Source organism: Bombus impatiens, unplaced genomic scaffold (genome assembly GCF_000188095.3).
Source record: "Bombus impatiens unplaced genomic scaffold, BIMP_2.2 scf_0107, whole genome shotgun sequence".
NCBI lineage: Eukaryota > Metazoa > Arthropoda > Insecta > Hymenoptera > Apidae > Bombus > Bombus impatiens.
Genome location: NT_176526.1, coordinates 508,890 through 530,446, shown reverse-complemented (window position 1 = coordinate 530,446; position 21,557 = coordinate 508,890). Strand labels below are relative to the sequence as shown.

Sequence of the window (21,557 nt, the reverse complement as noted above, 5' to 3'; positions counted from 1 at the left end):
GGGGGGGGGGGGAGGAGACAGAGAGACAGACAGAGGGACAGACAGAGGGACAGACAGAGAGACAGACAGAGGGAGAGACAGACAGACAGACAGACAGAGGGACAGATAGAGGGACAGACAGAGGAACAGACAGAGGGAGAGAGGGGGGGGGGGGGGGGAGGAGACAGAGAGACAGACAGAGGGACAGACAGAGGGACAGACAGAGAGACAGACAGAGGGAGAGACAGACAGACAGACAGACAGAGGGACAGATAGAGGGACAGACAGAGGAACAGGCAGAGGGACAGGCAGAGGGACAGGCAGAGGGACAGGCAGAGGCACAGACAGAGGGACAGGCAGAGGGACACGCAGAGGGACAGAGAGAGACAGACAGACAGATAGAGAGACAGACACACGCACACACACGCAAGCACGCACATGCTCACGTATATATATATATTTATTTATAGTCAATGTTAAAATTCCATTTACTTGTGTTCGTTGTTTCATCTGCATATGTGTGTTAGAATGCAAAGTTTGTTTGGTAGCTGGATTCTTACAAGCTTTGCAAAATAGGAATGAAGTTGTGTTGTACAAATTTTGACTCACACCACCCTGATTCTCAGATCACTAGATAAGACTAAATAAATTTTGTCAGATGGGAAAAAATTCACGAATGCTTTATCAGAATGTTGTAAAATGAAATTATAAGGTATAGAGAATTTTAACATATCAGAATAAACTAATTGGAAGAATCAGAACGGGTGACACATTTGATTTAATAAAAGCGGCAATGATACTATGAGATTTAGCTCTCTTTCCAAAAATTTGATCAAGAGCATGTTATATCAATCGACTGTGACTTCTTGGTTTGATGCTTTTAAATATCATTAGGGAATTTTGTATTGCTTCAAACGAATTATTTATTTATTACTTCCTCTTTGAGCTTCATAATTTATGTTTTACATAATTATCGAAATTGGATACTACTCGGTATCCCTGCATTAGATCACTTGGAGTTTAATCAAATTCAGTGCACGTGGTGAAATTCCTTCTGTAATTCGTTCCTTGTCTGTGATTTACAAAGAGAGTAGGCATCAATGGAACAGGAATTTCTCTCATATGAGAACAGACGAAGGAATAGAAATACGAAGGATCCAATAATGCAAATTGAATGCCGTTTAATATAAACTCGTAGAGGTACCGAAAGAAAGATCAGATTTCAAAGACTAGGTCCTCCATGGTATTCTACTATTTCTTCGCCGTTTAGTAAAACGACAAAGGTACTAAGCCAAATATGGAATACCACTTTGTTTTTTCGAATGTCATTCTTAGAAAATCAATAGCAACGAACAAAAGGTTTTCCTGGGTATCAAGAGCATTTCTTAGATTTCTAACAATTATTCTAACAATTTTCAATATTGAACTAACAATAAAAAGATATAAATCCTACCTAATATATTATAGATATAGGATAGATAGCAAAATAGAAAAGAAATAGAAAGCAATAAAAAAAAGCAAATAGTTCTATTCCTCTTATTGATTATAACATTTTAGAAAATAGCTACTTGCAATAGTCACATATATTGCAGTGTCACACTTTGTGCAAGTACATTCGTCATGCGACCAGAGTGCGCGCATTAGGCACTTGATCCATATTTCTTCACCAGAGTATTGGGGAAAAAGTTTGTAGCAAAATAAACGATACCAAAGTGACTGAGCGAGGAAGCCTATAGTCGTTTGACAGATATTCATTTGTCAGATTTAAAAAAAAAATGGCGCTATTCCATACGGGGTGTGTTTTTCCAATATCTGGTAGTTTCACTCTAATCATAAATCTTAAATAACATTCTCACAGCATTGTTCTCTTTTTTATCTACCTGCTTAATCACCATCGATCTTAATTTACCGACAGGGATAAAACGAATGAGTTTAAACCAGGAGGAACGATGTAAGCGCCAATTAAATGTTTTCCATCGTGTAATAATTTTTTCTCTGGCCAGTTAACCTCTGCCCACTGACTGTCCAGTGATTTACTATAGGCAAGCCACTCTGCAGAGTTGTCAAAAGTGTTGGTGTATTGTGTTACAGATAAACAGAGGCCGTGGCTGGGCGCTCCAGTTTCAAGCCGACAGACCAGACTCTAGCTACCACTCGGATGTGATACGAGAGTACGTCGACCATGGTGTTTCAGCAATTGAATCGACAATGGTTCATCTCGTTTTCACAATTATGCCATGCTCATTCGAGACAATCCGATCACGTTTCGGATAGCGTTACCGTAACGCGCGTGAAGTGTCTCGCGGTTCGTATTTCTACCGATTTCCCGCGCTTCCGACCGACTTCCGCCGATACTGTTACCGACCAATGGTCACTCTTGTCGATTCGGGCATTAGTTTCACATTCACACAAAAATAACAAGAATGTAGGGTAATCGTAGGTAGACTGCGGTCATTTATGCAAATTCGTGTTTTTACGAAACACAATTGGTAGAGTAGAGCCTGGACAGAGATTTGTATCGCTTATATGAATGTTACAACAGATACTAAATAACCAAATGTTAATAACCAACTATGAATAATATATACATATCTATATATATATAATAATATATTCGCATATTACGTGCCATTTTTCATAGGACGATGTTTGACAAATTTTCACTTGAACCACCGTGATTCTCAATTCGTCAAATAAGAGCGCATCGTCGGATGATAAAAGGATCGTGAATGTTTTATTCAAAAATTTCATTCCATTACGCATTCTTGTACTCTTAAATTTTCTGTAAGAACCAGCGTGGTCAATGTGATTTGCTCTAGAGGAAGATCTTGATCGTCGAAAACCACAACAGCGGCCGCTCGAGGATTCCCCGGGCTTTTGTATCCACGATCTCTACAATTACCAATGGAGTAACGCGAGATTTAGGGTGGTCTGAGTTCCTCGGGTTAACTCTCTGACGAAGGTTAAGGAGAATTCCTATTAGCTTTCGTGGCAATGGCAATATACCAGCAAATGGCCAGCCAGAGTCAAGTACGGCGATTGAGTGATAGTCTCCCGTGTCAAAGCACACTCGAGTTCCTTTAGCAGACATAACCTGATCGTGCCTCGTGTCCCTCGTATTCTTATGCCATCCACGCGTCGAGTAAACCCAAAGTAAACTGCTTGACACCAAAATCAAACGTGTTCTTACAAAAGACTGTGGAACTCGATTTTTCAACCATTTCCACTACTCGACTTTTTAAGTTACGTAAATAGATTTTAGGTTATGTAAATAGATTTTAGGTTATGTACACGAACATTCACACGAACATTGAATCGAAGATCCTGATGCAAAAACTGGGCAAGTTCGCCGTTTACGAAAATTGATATATTTTTATACATTGCCGATCGATTGGGCCAAAAATCGAGCAAGTACAATGCGTGCGTGATAATCTCTGGACCTCCGCTTATTCCGCTTTCACCATGTGTCTGCCGCTCGAAAACATCGTGAATGTTTATAAACGTTTCGCAAGTTTGCCCTTTTATCGTGAAAATTCGTAATAATCGAATTCCATCGAAACGCAACATTATCATCTTTATTGGAAACAAGGAAACAACAGGGTAAGCCGCGAGATGGAGCGAAATATTGAAGGTGCGAGCTGTGGCGAGAGCGGATGGAACCAAGGCGGATGGAAAAGTTTGCCTGGTTACGTTTTTTTACGCTCTAAAGATGCATGAGAGCGTGCCTCGCGCTTCAAAAGCCCTGTCTCTTCGAGATGCATCTCTTTACAGCCGGCGTTTCTCTTATCATTCCTCCTCCTCCTCCCCTCCCCAACCCCTGTCATGCTCGTTCGATCATAACTATCTAAAGCCCGAGAAGTTGTGGAAATTGCCGCTCCGCCACGCTCTAACCACTTTAACGTCGCGAGTTTTCCACCATCTTGATAAAACATACAATTTTCTAGCCCTAAAACGCCATTTTAACCCTCTCGCTCGTAAATTATTCAATAGCCAGCAACACTCGCGCAATTTCTAATTCCTTCGTCTATGGCGCGATAAATGGAGGATTCATGCGATTACTTGGACATTTGGAAATGATACTGTTTACGAATCTCTATTTGTCATATGCGCTTTTAGATTTTTCCATTTTTACCCTTCGTCTTTATTTGTTAGGTTATCTTCGTTTGTAAAAATGTCAAGGTCGATCACAGGCGATTTCCGTTCTCCATTAGGGAGAACAGTTTTTCAGCTGTGATAACGAGGGCATTAGTATCGCGTGCAACAGCCCGTGCAAAGTTGCAGCGCTGCTTTTTCAGTCGCATCAACCCGGAAAGAACATCTTAGAGGTATCACCGGGCTTGAATTAATTTACCACACAAGGTAAGGTAGATCGAATAAATTCCTAGCATGCCTCGGACAATTAACCAAATATTTTCACGAGCGAACCTTTCTTTGCAAACGATGTAGTTCTGGTATAGTTTTCCTTTAATCAATTATTAACAACAGAAACGCATTCTTTCGAGCGCGTTTGAAAAAAAGGACGAGGATAATAAAATTGTGCAACTTTCACGAGAAACAGATACGTTCATTCTCTAATTGGCGAATAACTGATGGAAATTTTAGTTATAGTAAATTAATACACTGCCTTTAGATCCACCAAAATCTACAGATACAAATTATAATTTAATAAATTATTTACAACTATCCTCGCTATTTATTAAATTTAATAGATTGCTAATTATTAATAAGTATCTCTCTGTCTATTACAATTTAATAACTTATTAATTATGAACTAGCGATAATAAATATCTATGGGAAATTAAAAATCTCATTGGTTTATGGTTGCTCTTCCGACTCTAATTCCTCGTGATTTAGTTTACATCACGCGATACACAAATTAATTAATTTACGCTCCTAGTACGATAAAATCGAGCATGAAAGGGTTAACAATTACGTACATATTCGGGCAGCGTAGTCTTCATTGAAATATAAATTCGTATCTTATCCTTTGGCTTCTTTTTTTTAAGGCAGGTTTATTAGAAACGAAGAGCTGAAAGCGTAAGGTATGACGGTAAGGGGGTGAAAGAATACCCCATGGGGACTAAACTTCCCCTGCTGGCAGTCCATTAGAAGAGCACGGACGATTTAGCAGAGGGGCTTTTAGGTCCAGCAATTTGATGCTGCTTGCCTGTCATGCTAATATCCCGAGCTTTATATCGAGTCGAGTTTTTCTTCACCCGCTTCTGATGTATGGTTTCCCCGCGTAAGTTGCCGGGAGTACACGTCGTTGAACATACCGCTGGATGATGCTTTTGTTGCTGCTGCCCCGGATTTTTCCTCGGGGAGTAGCTTGTTCAGAATTTTCTCTTCTTTCGCGTATAAATATTTATTCTACTACCATTAAATAAAAATTCTAGGACACGTAGCGCGTTCGAGAGTCGCACTTGGACATCTCGGAACTTATTTCGTCGTCTTCCTTTTTCGATGTCCTAGCGTTAACTTTTTCCGTTGCTGGAATTTTCATTTTTGGCAAAGTTTCACTATATTTCCTTTTATCGCTAGAATTTCTGTCGTGATTCTGCTGAATCGTATATTGCTGAAATTCCTTTTGTCTTTACTACAATTTTACCACAATTGCTTCTGCAATTGCTGTGTGTTTGAATTTACTGTTGCTGTAGTTTCCTTTCTTTTGTATTCACACGTTGATCTTCATTTGTTTCTGGAATTTTCTGGTTCCATTTATTCCTGAAATCTCCTAGTCTCTTTTATTCCAGGGCTCTTGAATTGCTGTTTCTGTTAGAATTCCACTTCTGGTTTTCCTGCTATTGCTTTCTATTGCTGGACTTGCCTCTCAAACATTTTCCGTCAATTTCTCTGTTACTAGAACTTTCCTTTTTCTTGTTGCTGGAATTCTTGTCTAACGTACCGCACTCTTCGTTGCTGAAATTCTTCTTCTATTGCTCGTGCATTAATTCTGATTCTCCCAGTCGATTTTGATACACACGCTTAACTAGAATACAATCATTTTTCGATAAATCGCGTATTTTTCCACGTACATGAAATATTCAGGAAGAGGAGGGACGCGTTTTGCAGCGGAGAAAAAGCAATGCGGCACACGAGCAACTCCAGTTCCCGGTATACTCGCGTGATTTAGGAGATAACGAGTTCGGGCTCGTCCTAATGAGACACGGAAACAAAAAGGGCGTGATTTCCCTTCGAGGAGTGGAAGCAGTTCTCACTCTACTTTTCCACCCCCGCGTAACAAAATCCATCCGCAACCATAACCCTTCATAAAACCACAAAATCGACCTCCTTTCCGCAAATAACGACCAAACTACAATGAACACTAACAAAATTATGAAACAACTCTATCTTTCTATTTGCAATTTTGTTCTGTATATTTTTTAAGAGATAGCAACCTAAGGACCAGTTTGCAATAGCAATTAGATCAACTGGAATTCCCCATTCAGAGCCCATTATCAACCACTGTCGTAAGTTCGTCTAACAAAGAATGTCACACGAAGTGATACTTAACATACGAGTGAAAATAGTGTAGCCCAAAGCTCGTTCTTCTAACCGTAACATCTGGAAGTCTGATAGGAGAAATATGTCAAAAAAAAAAAAAAAGAAAAAATGCAAGAAGATAAGAGAAAATAAAAACGCGTTACACAATTAACATTACAATAAATAATATAAATAGATAATTGTAATTGATAATACGATTAATTTCCATGCATTGCGGATGCGATAACCAGAGGACAAATAAAGATTTGAAAAGTCGTGAAACTGAAGAAAACAGTCAGGAAAGGGTTAACTTAAGTGGAAAAACACAATTGAACGCGGTACTAGTTTCAAGAAAATGCTTGATTGAATGGATGGCTCACCAAGGAGAACTTTTCGTAACAAGTGTTTTACGCTATTGAAAAGATCAAGACGAAGATTAGGCTCAAGGTCGAAGTTTAAACGCGATCCATCAAGACGATTAACCATTAACCAGGTCCATTCGTAGCCCTATAATGGCGTGGACGGCCAGTGATAATCGTTTTAGAAAAATTACCATCGATTTCGCGGTTGAATTTGCATGAAAAATCGCCGCACGTTGGATAACGAGGAAACGAACATTACGCTGCGTTTCCAACGGGCCAGCCGCCATATATGAACGCGGTATATAAAGTATATTCGCGTCATATATTGCGGGGGTGTGCCTTCTCCCCTCGTACACCAGGGATTCGACATATTTTAGTGGCCGATTTGCAATTTAAACGTTATAATTAATGACGTCCTGTCGTGTCTCGCGACGCGTTGCGAACGCGCCGTAACGAAAAAATTATTCCACGAGGAATGGCTGTGAGGAGGGCTGCGGCTAATTATTCAAAATTATCTTTGCAAGATCCTTCTCCGTTCTGCTGGCATTTTTCTCTTTCTCGCTTATTTCGATGTGACATTTTATCGAGAGACAAAAGTATATATTTAGGAATTCATCGGTAGCAGAAAGTATAACGTATTAGGAATTTATCGTATTAGGAGGCAAACATGATTTAACTATATACGTGTAAGCTATTTAGAAATGTACAATTAGTTTCCTAATTGTACGTAATTTAATTTAAATCGTTTAGTAGTTTCGGACCCCATTAACGGTTCCTTTCGTCGCATGAAATTCTTCGCCGAAAAATATTTCGATGCGAAGCAATTCGAAACCCTGCGAATTCTGTTTTATCGATATTCTACGATTAATTGGAAACCAATTCCGCGATAGCGATTCCCTTTGTATCGATAGGCGATGTATTGAAAGATAATTCGAGACGAATTAATTGGAAGCTGCATTTCTATCTCTTACTGATATCTTTCTAAATCCTTAATTTCCATGAAAGTGTAATTCGATATCCACGGAACGAGTGACCGTGGTTTCTCAGCTTTGGCCATTATCAAGCGAGAGAAATATCTGAGAATAGAAATGTGTGCACATATAGCTATAATTCCTTTTAGCCAGTTGCATTTTGCATTAGCAAGAAAAATGAGTGGAAGCTGGAGAAAGAAGCGGAACGATAAATAAATCATCGACGTTTAATCGTGTGCACAGCGAAGACGAGTACCGAGCGGCGCAATCGATAACTCGTTTATAATTAATTTCCCTTGGAATGACAAATACTTCTGCGAGTAGAATGGCTCGCGTCGAGCGGAAGTCGCGGCGTGAAACTGCACGATTTAAGCGTCCTTCCCAACAGTGATTCTCAACCTGTTCTATTTGAAAACTGTAATTGAAGTTCTTTTTAAAATGCCACTTCATCGACATTAGACGAAGATTAACCGACTGGAGTTGACGCGTGATTTTACGTACCATTAGACTGCGGTTTTCTATGCAAAATTATATTTCTAGGAACACGATTAAGGAAACAGAAGTTCGATAGAGATCCATTTTTCCTGTTAAACGTTATAACAAATACTCCACCATTGCAGGTATATTTTAATTATTTTCGTACATTATATCCTCTCACCCTGAAATTTTGAATAAATGCACAAATCTGCAGTTGAAACATGTACGAACCTCTCAGCCTGATCAACTTCACTATGCGCGTAATTGACTACCGTAGTAGTCGGATCTCTCAAAGAAACGAGTTTATTTATTGCGGGGAAGTGACAGACGTAAACGTAAATTCCACGAAAATTCTTGGAAATATTAACATTCGATATACTTTTCTTTGCTTTTACAAAAAATGTGAGATTACGCAACTATATCAATGTTCATAACCTTTCAACAGCTTGGCTATAAAATTTTGTATCGAGAACAGATCTGGATCGAAAATGTTACCGTCTGTCGGTAATACTTCCGACGATATCCGGTTATCGAGAAAATCCTGAAAATTCGACGAAATGTCGAGCGAAAGGGACATTTTTGTAGTGACAAGAGATCTTGGACAGTGGCCGTTTTCATTATATTTCTAGAGCGTGAAACATTTAGTCCTTCACGCGTGCAAAATCAACCGAGTAATCTACACCGGTGTGCATGCGTAAACTCCGCGATAACGACGGCTGAACGTACGTCTCGGCCCCTTATCGCGATTCAACCAGCCATAATTCCCGTTTTCACGGCCGGATCATTGCTATCTTATGAAACCCAACGCGGAATCGCCCGCGGCCACCTCGAAAAACTGCTGTTCTAAGCAAAGAAGAAATTCTTCCTCGTGGAACCTTAGATAGATCTCTGCATCTTCCGCCAGTTTGTAAATTATGCGTTCGACAGGTCGAAACTATACTCGGAAATCTTGAACGAAACATTGCAAATACAAATTCACTAATTTTAGCATGTAAGACATCAATATCAAAATTGTATACGAGGCCTTGGTAAATTATTCTGCATTTTTAGGTTAGGTCGCAACAATATTTGAAGAAGTTCTTCCTCGCGAAACCTTTCACCATCGAATCCGCCACTTTGTGAATTATGCATTCGACAGATCGAAATCTTCGATACTGTTTCCCGATTCTATAGACTTTCGATTAACTTTATGATATTAAATATAAAGATACGTTGAATATTTTAGTAGAAAAGTTGGAAATGCCAATGGTACATTATTCTACACTTTAAAGTTAGCTTGCAACGGTATCTATTTGCAAATTGTTCTGTTTGACCATCCAAGTCATCGATAATGTTTTTCGTTTTTACAGATTCAATCGTTTTGTAATATTAGATACAGAGATATAGAGAGTTGGATATTTCAATGGAAAAGTTGGAAAGTAATTTTAGGAAAAATATTTCTCGGCCGTGATAGTCACTCGTCGCCTTATCTGACGATTTCTGCGCGACATAATCCACCTTTCTACGAACCACCGAGTCATCCGGACTACAACGGGACCATTCTGCTCTCCCCGTGGGATCGCGGCGCTTGTAAACCAGCCTGTAGCTTACGTTCAATCAATGGAGCTTGGTAAATCGGGGAGAACACGGAAAATCGCGACAGAAATCGAGGTAACAGCTTGTCCGATCCCTCGGGGATACTACGGATGAAGCATTGCTTGGATTAATAAAATTCTGCCACGCGAATTTTTAGGTTAGGTTTCGCAGAACGTAGTCGTGACAACGATAATTGCTCGTCGATTCGTCTTTGCGTAACGCAGGAAATTAGTTCCTATTCTAACTGTCTTCGCTGCTGATTATTGATCCTACCATTATCAAAAGTAACAGAAATATAACCTAACCTTAACTTGCGTATTGACAGATAAATTACTCTCAAAAATATTTTTAAGCGCTGAATGGATTTGTAATTGGGACAGACAAAAACCGACGTCGAACGATCGATGTGATCAATTAGCAACGATCAGTTCTCATTTGACTTTCCTATTCGGAAATGCTCTTGACAAAATAATTTAAAGATCTTCTTCTCCCTTCGGACCATTCAAAAGGCTACTCTTCTGGAACGATCAAGTTTCTACATACTGTTATTAATATTTATAAACTCGGGAGCTGATTGTGCAGCTGAAAACAATAGATAAGATCCATATAAACGTACACGTTGCATCTGTCTGCGTTTATGGGATACCACGAATTTTCTGTTTTGATTTTACATTATCTAACGAGTTTTACGGAATATGCTCGAAATGACCATCTCGTATTTCAACACAATGACGTCTTGCCATGGATCCAGTTACACTCTGAATGTTTCCCGGTGTTTCGCGAATTTGTTGAAAAGCCTGTTCTATTCTAAACCTCGGTATTTCAACGTTCTCTATAGCAGCGTTTGCTCTGTGTACAAAATTCGTCACATCTCATAAACGAAGACAGTTAGAGCAAATGTTAATACGAACTTTTCTCGCTGTTTTTAACTGTACAATTAGCTTCTCGAGCGGTTCGTACATGTTCCCTTACACGCTTACTGTAATATTATTCGATCTTTCAAAAAATCCCAGAGTCAGCCTCTAACCACGCTGTTCTTCTTCGTTCTTTTTGGACAAATCGTTTCAAAATGATCGACGGAATCGATCGGTAGACATCAACGGTGATCTGGCAGAAAACACGCGACGACAAAGAGGAGTCATCGATTCGTAGGTAGCGACCGAGGTTTGGCTCGTTTCGACAACGCGACAACTATAACCATACGCGGCAGCAGCAGCCTCTTTCCGCCCTCGAGTATCGTAAATAACGTTCAGGTAAAACGAATTGTCGATAAATAAATGCTCGAGCCGCGGATACGTGTCACGCGTGGGTGGACAGCGGCCGGTTGGATCGTTATTTCATAACAGGTCACGCTATCGTTTGTCCACCGAGCATATGAACCCACCGATGTCTCTCTCTCTCTCTCTCTCTCTCTCTCTATGTCGCGCAACGCGTTTTCATTCGTTAACTGACGTGCGGTTTGTTCTCGCCAGACGCAATTAGAATTCAACCGAGTGTCCTTCTTCTCTGTCGATCGAAACTCCTACCGCCTCCACTTTCATCCGACAATTCCATTTTTTCGACTTTCCACCATAAAACCTCGTCGATACAAACTCTTCCGTTTTCAACGATTCTGTCCGCTCCAAGATCAAAAATTCCACGTGTAATAATACCGTTCTTCTATCTGGTGTCCGTTTGATTCTTCGGGGTTTAACGAATTATTTGAAATTTTATCTTCTTTTATCTTCTAAGCGAAATTATGTTACTCGAATTTCGTACGTGTTACGAAATAAATATTAAATATGTAACATCGATAAGTTGTACAAGGTACAATGAAGGCGATAGCTCTTCGGATTTCTTCAGTTTTGGAACGATCGATAGGAGGACGTATGGATAGAATTAATTACGCGTATCGCGATGCTACTATAGATCGTCCTTGGAACGATTATGTTATAGGTGCGTATGTGAATGGTTCGTCAGTACAGGCGACAGAATCTGCAATTTGAGGAAACTGGGTAAATTTGCAAACATTAAAATACATTATTATACGAGACCATAAAAGAAGAAGTTACTCTTCTAGACAAATTTTCTTGGCTATTAGACGAAGAATCGATTGAAATCAAGTTTCCAGGCAGATTAAAAATACTCCAGTGTTAATTAATTTTCGAGGAAGATTAAATTGTAATTGACAATATGCAGGGAAAGAAGATTATTTTTCCTGGAATCGTTGTCTTCGATTACAATATCGGGCAAACATTTTGCGGTACTAACTCGCAGAAAAATGGACCAAAAATTGGTTCCGGTTTTCCTAGAGACGATGTTAAAAACCAGGATGACTCTATGGCTGGCTTTAAAACCCGTGTAGAAATATTCGCGTATTTCGGTTGACAGAAGCTTCGTACGGAAGGTATCTCTTTATCAATAAGAAATTCTCGGCTATGCAGTTTGCTAGCCGGCAAGGAATCATATTTTACCGCATCCGCAACTGATACGTGGAGAAGATGCCTTTCATGGCGCATTCTTAGACGTCGTTTGAGATTTCACCAGCTCCGAACACCTTCTTCCAGAACCAATCTTTGTTTGACAGAATCTTTTTCCCACGGTGCATTAAATTTCTTACAAAATTCCCCATAAATTCATCGATTCGCGATTGAACAATTTCTAAATCCGACTCAGCCGTTGACAGGCGCTTTTCGCGTGCTACAGTTGCCCATTTAGGATCCGTTTTTAGCTGCACGTATACTTCCATGACTCTCACTCAGGACTGTATCAATATTTACTTCGGATTTGCCAGCTGGAAACAAGAATTTTCTATTCTGTTACACTATTTAAACGTGTCAGACGAGCAGCGAAGCTGGATTTTCCTGAAATAACAGCGATCGACGTCGATAATCTGATCGGTTAAATCGAGTTAATGATGGCTATATTATATATGTGTGTAGAAGGTGAATTTATCGCAAACATCTATATTTTTAGAGGATGCATAACACCGACGAGAGTCACTTAATTTCCACTCGAACCCGATAAAAACGTCATTGAAAAAGCTTCTAGGTAATTTTTTCATGCAACCCTTTCTGCATAATGCATGGATCGATACAGTTGGACGACTTGGAGAACGCTCTTTCGCATGCAGAATTCGCTCGTAATTGTTGGCACGAGCCGGCTGGACGCTTCCTGTCGCCTTTTCGACTGGCTGACAATACACGGTTAATTACCGTGCGTCGCATAACTTGCCGATGCAATCATGCAATGCGACTGAAAATACCAAACAACGCACAGTGGTATAGTGTTCCCTCCTACCCCTCCCTGTTTTCCCCTCTTTCTCGGACGAATACTCCTCTTTTTACCAACCAATGCGAGAACGTGACACGATCAGCGGAGCGAAGGGGCTTCTCACTCGATGGTGTTTGTGTTGCACATGCATCGCCAGTTATGTCACCCAGTCGAATGTTGCACGCGATGAGTTCATCGCGGGCATGCTATCGGCAGCGTATCGCGGAAAACGTGGGGTGACGTCACTCCCATTCCATTCGATGAGATCTCGATGTCTTTTAACGTTTCTCCAGAAGGATGAACAGAACCGCAAGGAATTTGCTCGACGTCAGAAGAGGAAAACCGCAGAGAAACGTCGTTGTCACCGCTATAATACACATACCACCATGCGTGCACCTGGTTCGCCAGCCTAGATACAGCTTATCGATTTTTAAATAGGGAAATTAATTAGCATAATGAATTATTCTTTATGTTCGGCGTTTAATGTAGTATCTTATGGGAATTTTTAGCCACATAATGGAGAAAACAGCTAGGAAAAATTCGTCGGTGGAATCGGGAGTCGAACTCGCGACCTCCTAGTCGCGAGCTAGTGCGTTAGTCAATGTGACTAATTAAGAAATCGATATTTAATGATTTTGTAATCCTTATAAGGCGTCATCTATTCCAGTAGTTCGATAGAATGAATTATACAATATAGGAGTAGTGAGTCACGATATTATGGTATTATAATTAGACGATGACCTAAGTTATTACACAAATATCCCATTAATCAGATCAAAAATACTGGAAGAGATATCTGGCCCAATTTCCTTCGAACATTTTTACTTAAGAGACGCTATACGGGTCGTCAAGACAATGATGCCACGAGTCAATTTAGACACTCGTGCCCTAATCGAAAAGCGACATTCAAAGAGCATTTTGTAGGCTAATTGTTCGTTACGCCACGCGTTTCCTTGGAAATGATTCGCCGTCGCTTAATCAGGCGGGCGGATTATATTTCTTAGCAAGACGCGTTACTTTTCGTGGCGCCACGTGGGTTTCTATGTCAATGTCGCGGTATATCCACGCGAAAGCCTCTCCTCTTTCGTGAAATGTATCAAACCTACGTACGAGACTATTATTGGACCATCAGAGACTCTCGATCCCGTGGAGCGTCGGTGGAATATTTCTGACTGTGCAAACAGTGAATCAGCTTGGACTCAATTAATCCAACGTGTTCGCTCTTTGCATCACGATCATCAACATGATTGATCTGTTTTTGTAGTTAGATAAAACAGGAAGTTCCATGTCTTCATACTAATTTAACCGTTCGCTTAGAATTTTGTAATCTCCGCTCGTGTAAATCCTCGTGTCACGGATGTTACGAGATCGCCATATATGTAGGTTAGTCACGTGTGCTGGAAGGGACTGGAGATTCAATGAAACCGATGGAATTTTACGAAACTTCGAACGTGGGTCCAAATTGCTCTGAGTGATTTAATGGCAACAAGAACAACCTTAGAAATTAGGAAAACGTGCCTCGCCATATATGGCTGGCTATAGGGACCAGATCTAATGGTAGATGGGGAAATTCCCTAGATTGGAGCGGGTGGCAACATTTTATGTTCCACGCGTTGGCAGACTTAGACGTTAAATAATCTTAGAATATACCTTGGAGGTTATATCGAAGGTATTTCCTGGATTTGGATATATTTATCAAAATTGATGTTTTAGCGTATGGTTGGCTGACACTTTGGGGCACAATTTTCATAATTTTATGATACTGAACCGTGTAGGTCTAAAATCTTGAATCTAAATTTCTAATAGTCTGAACAATGTAAGAATGAAACCTAGCCAGAACCTAAGCTGGTATCAGGCTTCTCTTGCACGCTGGTCTATAAAATCTTATTTTCTTTCTGTCATATAAAATTTAATATGTGATTTCTATAGAATTTTTTATACTGAATTCATGTATAGAATCCGTTTGTTCTCGTCACGCAAGGTTTTCACGTGACACACAGTTTGATTATTTAGTGACTCGTATAATTCTATAGATTTGGGAATCGTACCTAACGCAATACCTAAAACCTGGTACCTATCGATTTGCTGGAATATTTCGCTCGAGGAACATCTCGTTTATGCGTCTAGCAATAAATTAACGAACACGGAATATCCTCCCTGACGCGAAATCATTCATGGACAATCAACTGACAGCGTTCATCTATATAATAAATAAATTTTTACCTGTCCTATACACTATACGATTTCTTACTATAGGATTTCGTTCTTCTGAAAATACTAAGCAGAAGTTAAGTCCACCTTATGTATACATACTACTATTGACGATATAACTGTAAACTCAGTTATTAAGTAATACAAATCATTATTACAGAAAAACTATGACAGACGAATGACGGAGCATCGAAAAATACGCAAGAACCGGTATAAATAGCCCGTGTGACAGAAATCATGTTGACCAGCGTAATTATAGGCTAGCAAGAGTAACAAATTCTCTCGCATGACAGCGACAAGTTTAATAGCAAAGCAAGTTACCAGTCAGCTGATTCATTTCGCATAAAATAGCAACAACACCGTAACGAGACTATGGCCTACAAATCGCAACTATCAACTGATGAATTATCGTGCAAGAGGGCCTTTCTAACAAGAGGTAGAGAATTTTCTACAGACGGAGAGAAAGCTTTCACACAGTTGCAAGGTTCAACAATTACACGAAATTTAAGATACATATCACTGTGCGTAGTGCACAGAGAGAGACGTTTCCTAGCGTTAACATGGTCGCCTTTGTCACTTGTCGTTTAGCTTTTACAAGGACTGCCTTTAATTACGAAATTAATTACGAACACGTTCTGTTCTGTTTTTATCTTTTCCTTTTTTTTTTTTTTTGTTTTCCTACGTTCCGTATCGCGCGATGACATCAGCGAGTCGCTAATTCTTTCTGTCAGTTCGAACGAACGTTTCACACCCACGGCTACGATGAGATCAACCGACCAAAGTGGCGTTTTAATTACCGCGTATCGTGGGTGTTACACGCGGCTCGATTCCTCGGCACCCTGGTGCACGAGGAACCAGGACAGGCCTCTTTAATTATTTACTAGCCCGGCGAGAAGCTGGTTTAATCCGATCGCGCCTTTTTCTCTCACTCCAATTAACCTTTCTCGCGTACACGTTCCAAGAAACGTTCTTTACGATGTCATATCTTTGCATATATGTATATATACTCTGTCCATGGATCCTAACCTAAATTATGACGAAGAATGATTCGACCGACGGACGCTTAGGAATTGTACGTGGAAGGTCTTTCGTGAATGAAAAACGCCTTCGAGGAAGCAACGATTTCTGGAGTTCATTATACCCGAAGCAGAGGATATATCTGCTGCAGCGATCTCACTCGGCGTCGGCCTTTGACTTCTTGCTGCCAGTGTGGTCGGCCACGTTGCCAACTGTTGAATCCCTTTTACGTGCGACATTCTTGGAGATTTCCAAGTCTCGCTTGACAGAATCGTTGTCAGTCGGAAATTTTACCATGTCTTCGTTGAATTTAGATTCGTTGAAGTAGCCAACATTTGTCATATTACGGTAACAGTGTAAAGATATTGAAATCATTAAATAATATGTGCGTGATAAGACATGAGAAATTTATCCAGCAATCGACGTGTTGAAATTCCGAATACCAATGAAGATTATATCACAGTTTTCAAATGTAACTCTCAAACATGTTTAAAGAACAACATAATAGTTGACACCACTGCAATAGCATTCAAACGATCCTAAGGGAAGTAGTAAATTCCTAAGTAAATTCTTCCTCATCTCGAGCGAGGACAACGATCTCCAAGATTTATTCAAATCCCCCAACATCAAACACCCAATTGGTGTCAACAAGTAGCCAGAAGCCAGACAAGGAACTGGTTTGCTTGCTCTGATTACTCTCGGGTCACTTTCATTGAGCTTCGACACGGTTCCACAACGGTTCGCCTCGAGAAATTCTTTTAAATTTATCAATGAATTCATCATCATCCTTCTCTTCCTTTTTTCTTCTCAATGTGCTAGAGAAGAGTAGAGAAACTCGAGGAGAGTCACACGTGTATCTTTCATTTTGTCGTCGATCTATCGAACACAACTTTCCGTGTTAACTGCAATTGCCAACGAAAACATGTAGTTACGAGAGCAGCAACAACAACATTCCTAGAGTCACATTTTTCTTTTTCCCCTCGTCACGTGTAACCGAAGTGCTAGAAAAGCGATACGTTTTCACAGGCAATTATTCACGCACGTCTTCTGGCCACATTGCGACTAAATGAATAATTCATAACGGAGCATTGTTAAAATGCCGCGACGGCAAATATTTACGATTAAAATTGATCGATATGAACGTAAACAGCAATGTAATGCGAGAAAAAGTCGCTGAGAAATATTTCTAAGGGAAAGGGGATTCGAACCTCGGTCACGCGCGTGGAAGACAGCCGCGCTAGTAACTTGCCCAACTTCGTTCTAATGCGTTTCAATCTTGTTCCATTTATTAGTCGCACGGTTTGATTAGAAGAATGATCAAAGTATTTGGAACGAACTACTTTTCTAGAATTCCACTTTTAAGTAACGCACCTAACAAATGCAATGTACATTTTGCAAATTTAACGTATGGAGGACACGGATACTGTAAACAGTTTGTCTAAAGTAATATAATAATTAATTCGAAATTGAATTCTCAGTACGAAATACACAGGTATCATTGCCAACGCACAAATGCTGTTATTAATTTCATTTAATGATTAATTAATCTTCGGTATGTCGATGGTAAGGAAACCGGCTAACTGTAAGCATTACAACAAACGGTAATCGATCGATCCGTTGAACAGGAACGAGCAGTTCGTTTCCTCAACCTGTATTTAGCTGTGTTAACGATCGTCATTATCCGCAAGAAGCCAGGAGCAATAGACGCATTTATCCTATTCAAGGATCGAGCTATTGGCGACGATAATTGGCATACAGTGTGCTGATAAAAAATAAACGATGCAACATTCTTTTCGCAAAATAGCTGCAGGGACTGAGGCGTAACCTCGTGATTCTTCGTGTTAGTAATCATCGACGTAAAAGATTGGCTATTTATCCACGAATTCCACACGATTAGACGCACCTGATTGCTTAATCGAGTTGCCGATAAAATCGCTGATTCTGAAAAAAATTGATTGTAAACTTCCATCATTGTTAGAGTATCAAGCATCCTCGTCTTGTCTGATCGTTGCTCCACGTACCGATATACATCGATAATAAAACAATAGAAGAATTGTTGCGCCTGTGCATTGAATAAAACAGGATAATACAGTCATCCAGCAACAGTTCATAAGCAACGGAGTGGAGAAAAACTAATTTTTGGAATTTTTGTCTGTTTGTCTGCTCGTTTGTACTCGCATCACGTAAAAACTACTGAACGGATCTTGATGAGGTTTTCTTTGTCGTATAGCTTAGTGTCCGCGAAAGAGAACAGAGTACATTTAATCTTCGACCGTTTCGTAGAAGCAGAGAAATAGTCTGGCATCTGAGTTATATGCGCTCTCGTATTGTTTACCGTTTACGTTCTGCTTCTTCCGGAATCGAAGCTTTTTATAATTTAGTGCTTTTTCCTACGAGCAGCAACCTAACTGTTATTATAAAAGATACTGGAAAGGTATTTCATATTCATAAAAATTCATCTGCTTAAAAATTGCTGCGTACATTAGCATTCCACGCGAACGAAGTTGCGTGCGAAGAGCAGTATACAGTACGAAGGTAAATGACTGTGCTATTTTTATTTGTCAAGAGAATAGCAAGCAGTCTAATGCAACTACTTCGATGTTATACGGCGAACAAAGGATCTTAACATCGATTATTGTTGTACAAATTCAATCAGGAATAATTAAATTACGATCATCGGTTTACATTTATCGATAAAACGAATCGCCGCGACGCAAGTAGAAACAGCTTGCTTTTGCTACGTATATTAACGTGGCTTGTCATTAAGCTGTCAATTCAAGAAGTTAATACGCCATCATTAATCTATCTATGGATAAAATCGCGTTCATAAAAGAATAACGGAGAATAAAAAATGTTATGTAACAATTCTCTTTACAAGATGATTTATTCCTCGCGCTTATCTTACATTCCTCGGCGTGTAATCAGTCGCAGCAGCACAAATGTGAGGATTCACCTTTGACGATAACTCGGATGAACGTTGCATAACCTATCACAATGAAAACACAAAATTGAACAAACCTAAGCGCCAATTTACTCGATACACGTGTCAACTAAAATGTAGCATTGGCACTGGCTCGTTGTAAGCGCGTTCGACGTTCTCAGTCAGGTAAGTCCGCAGCATCGAACGGAATTTATCGAGGCTTCTCGAACGAGAGGAATGAGAAACGCGAGAGAACGACAAGGTAACGCTGGATCACGATGCTATTTCCGGCCTGACCGCGTAAAAATCCCTAAAACTCACTTAACGCGATTAAGCCGTGCATTTCCGCGACCTCTCCAGCTTCATCTTCGTAAGAGCTTAATAAAATATTGAAGAAGAAACGGCAAGCAACATGTAGGCAGGCGCGAGACAAAGAGAAAGAAGCATAAGCAAGGCAGGAAGAGTAGGAGGCGGAGGAGGATTGAAGCAAGGATAAACGCGTTAAGTCTGAGAAATTCGGTCGACCTTTGTACACGGCGAGACCGAGTGCACGGCTGGCTATTATGCACTCGAATCGCCGTGAACTCTAATCTCGTCCTGCCGGAACGGAAGAACGTAACTCCTACACTACTCGTCTCGCGTGACAAATATCAGCTCATCTCAGGATTGCACACGGTCCTTGCAACCTTCCTAACGACCCTTTCAACGCGCGAATTATGCATACGCCAGGTTGAAAATATCGTCGTGACAGTCGAAAAGAAATATCTCCAACAAGTGGCTTTTTCCTTCCTGGTGTTTACTACTGACGACTAGTAACCTTGGTTTTTAGAAAATGTTGAATTATTTAGAATGTAGGTTGTCCTCGCGCTTGAAAGACAGCTTATTCCTATCTAAGCATTTTCACCTGTTCGTTCTAGTCCCTTTGTTACTTCTTCTTTTGTTAGTTCTCATCTAGGATCGGCTGTGCTACATATTACACGATGTTTCGATCGGCGTCCTCGAGAGGGAATTTTCGTGGGGATGCCGCAGCATTCGAATCACGAGCAATGATCTAGATAAAGAAGACGGAAGTGGAAGTGTCGCCGAGATAACGTCCTCGGAATGCCTACGCAATAATCTCGAGAATCTTGGGAATCACTCGCGGCAAGCGGAAGCGCCGATGAAGAATGACGAGCTTCGCACAAAAGAACGTTTTGCGTGCTCAACCACGCGTGTAACCACGTCTCGTGCGCAACATTTTCCCGATTAATTTCTTAGAAAATTGAACTGTGTCCGTAGCCAAGGGCGAAGAAACGCGGCAGATCACGGTGCAACACACAGTTTCAGCGAAACGATAAAATTGGTAAAATTGATATTAAGACGAATCCGGTATATCGAGAGATTTGCCTCGAGGCACGCGGTGAAGACTAAACCGTTCGTTTGCGCAACTTTCTCCGCGATTGCTATACTTCCACGACGTGTGGATTAGCACGAGCGTGGAAACTACTCGAAAATTAGCACCTGACGTTATCCAGACTTCTAATCTCGATGTAATTTCTAGCTCGGACTTCGACGTCTGATGCTTACCTCGCCAATGGTCAAGTATCATTATGTTATCTATACTTGAAACTTTGGTCGCTTATTAGCAACACGAAGAAATTGTATCTTTGGCCGGTGTGAAGAGGCTTGAACTCCTAGGAGTGGTTTTATTTGCGTACCACGCTACCTAAATTTAATAGAAAATCAATTTATACCTCTGTCAATAAGATTGAAAGGATGAAAGAACCAGGAGAGAATACTGTTTCGTCTACTAAATTTTGGAATATTATCTTCATTAATTATCGCAATTCGGCTATTTCAAGTTTCCTATTACCAGCTAAAATATTTAGGCTCGTTCGAGTGTTTTATGCTCCACGCTAAAATCTCATCGAAGCCGCCATCATTTCCTGTCCAATAATGAAACGTAAAGATTGCTTATCTAATAATAGAAACCTAGAAACCTGACACGAGAGGACTGGCGAACACGGAAAGATCAAAACCGAAGCGTTAGCGATGCCTGTAAATCGAGGATGCACTTCAAAGATCTTTGGAAATTCCCGCTGCATGGCAGAGACGTGCGCGCGCGCGCTCACGGGTAAGTGGATCTACTACATCACTGGTGAAACATCTTAACCGTATTCAAGGCGCGCGTGCACACACCCGCGATAAAGCTGTTCCAATATGCATTAGAATGCCGTTACACGCCAAGGTGAACGCGGCCGAATAATTTATTTCACCGTCACCGTGAGCTTGCGCGCGCGCGCGCGCGCGTTGCTGCGATCCTCCGAGTCC

General features: G+C 40.5%; 1 protein-coding gene across 15 annotated transcripts in view; it reads right to left on the bottom strand.

Annotated features, from left to right (window-relative positions):
* LOC100748280 (basement membrane-specific heparan sulfate proteoglycan core protein) overlaps positions 1–21,557 on the bottom strand; it is a 189,285-nt gene that overhangs the window by 54,291 nt on the left and 113,437 nt on the right. The gene's annotated exons all lie outside the window — the stretch shown is intronic.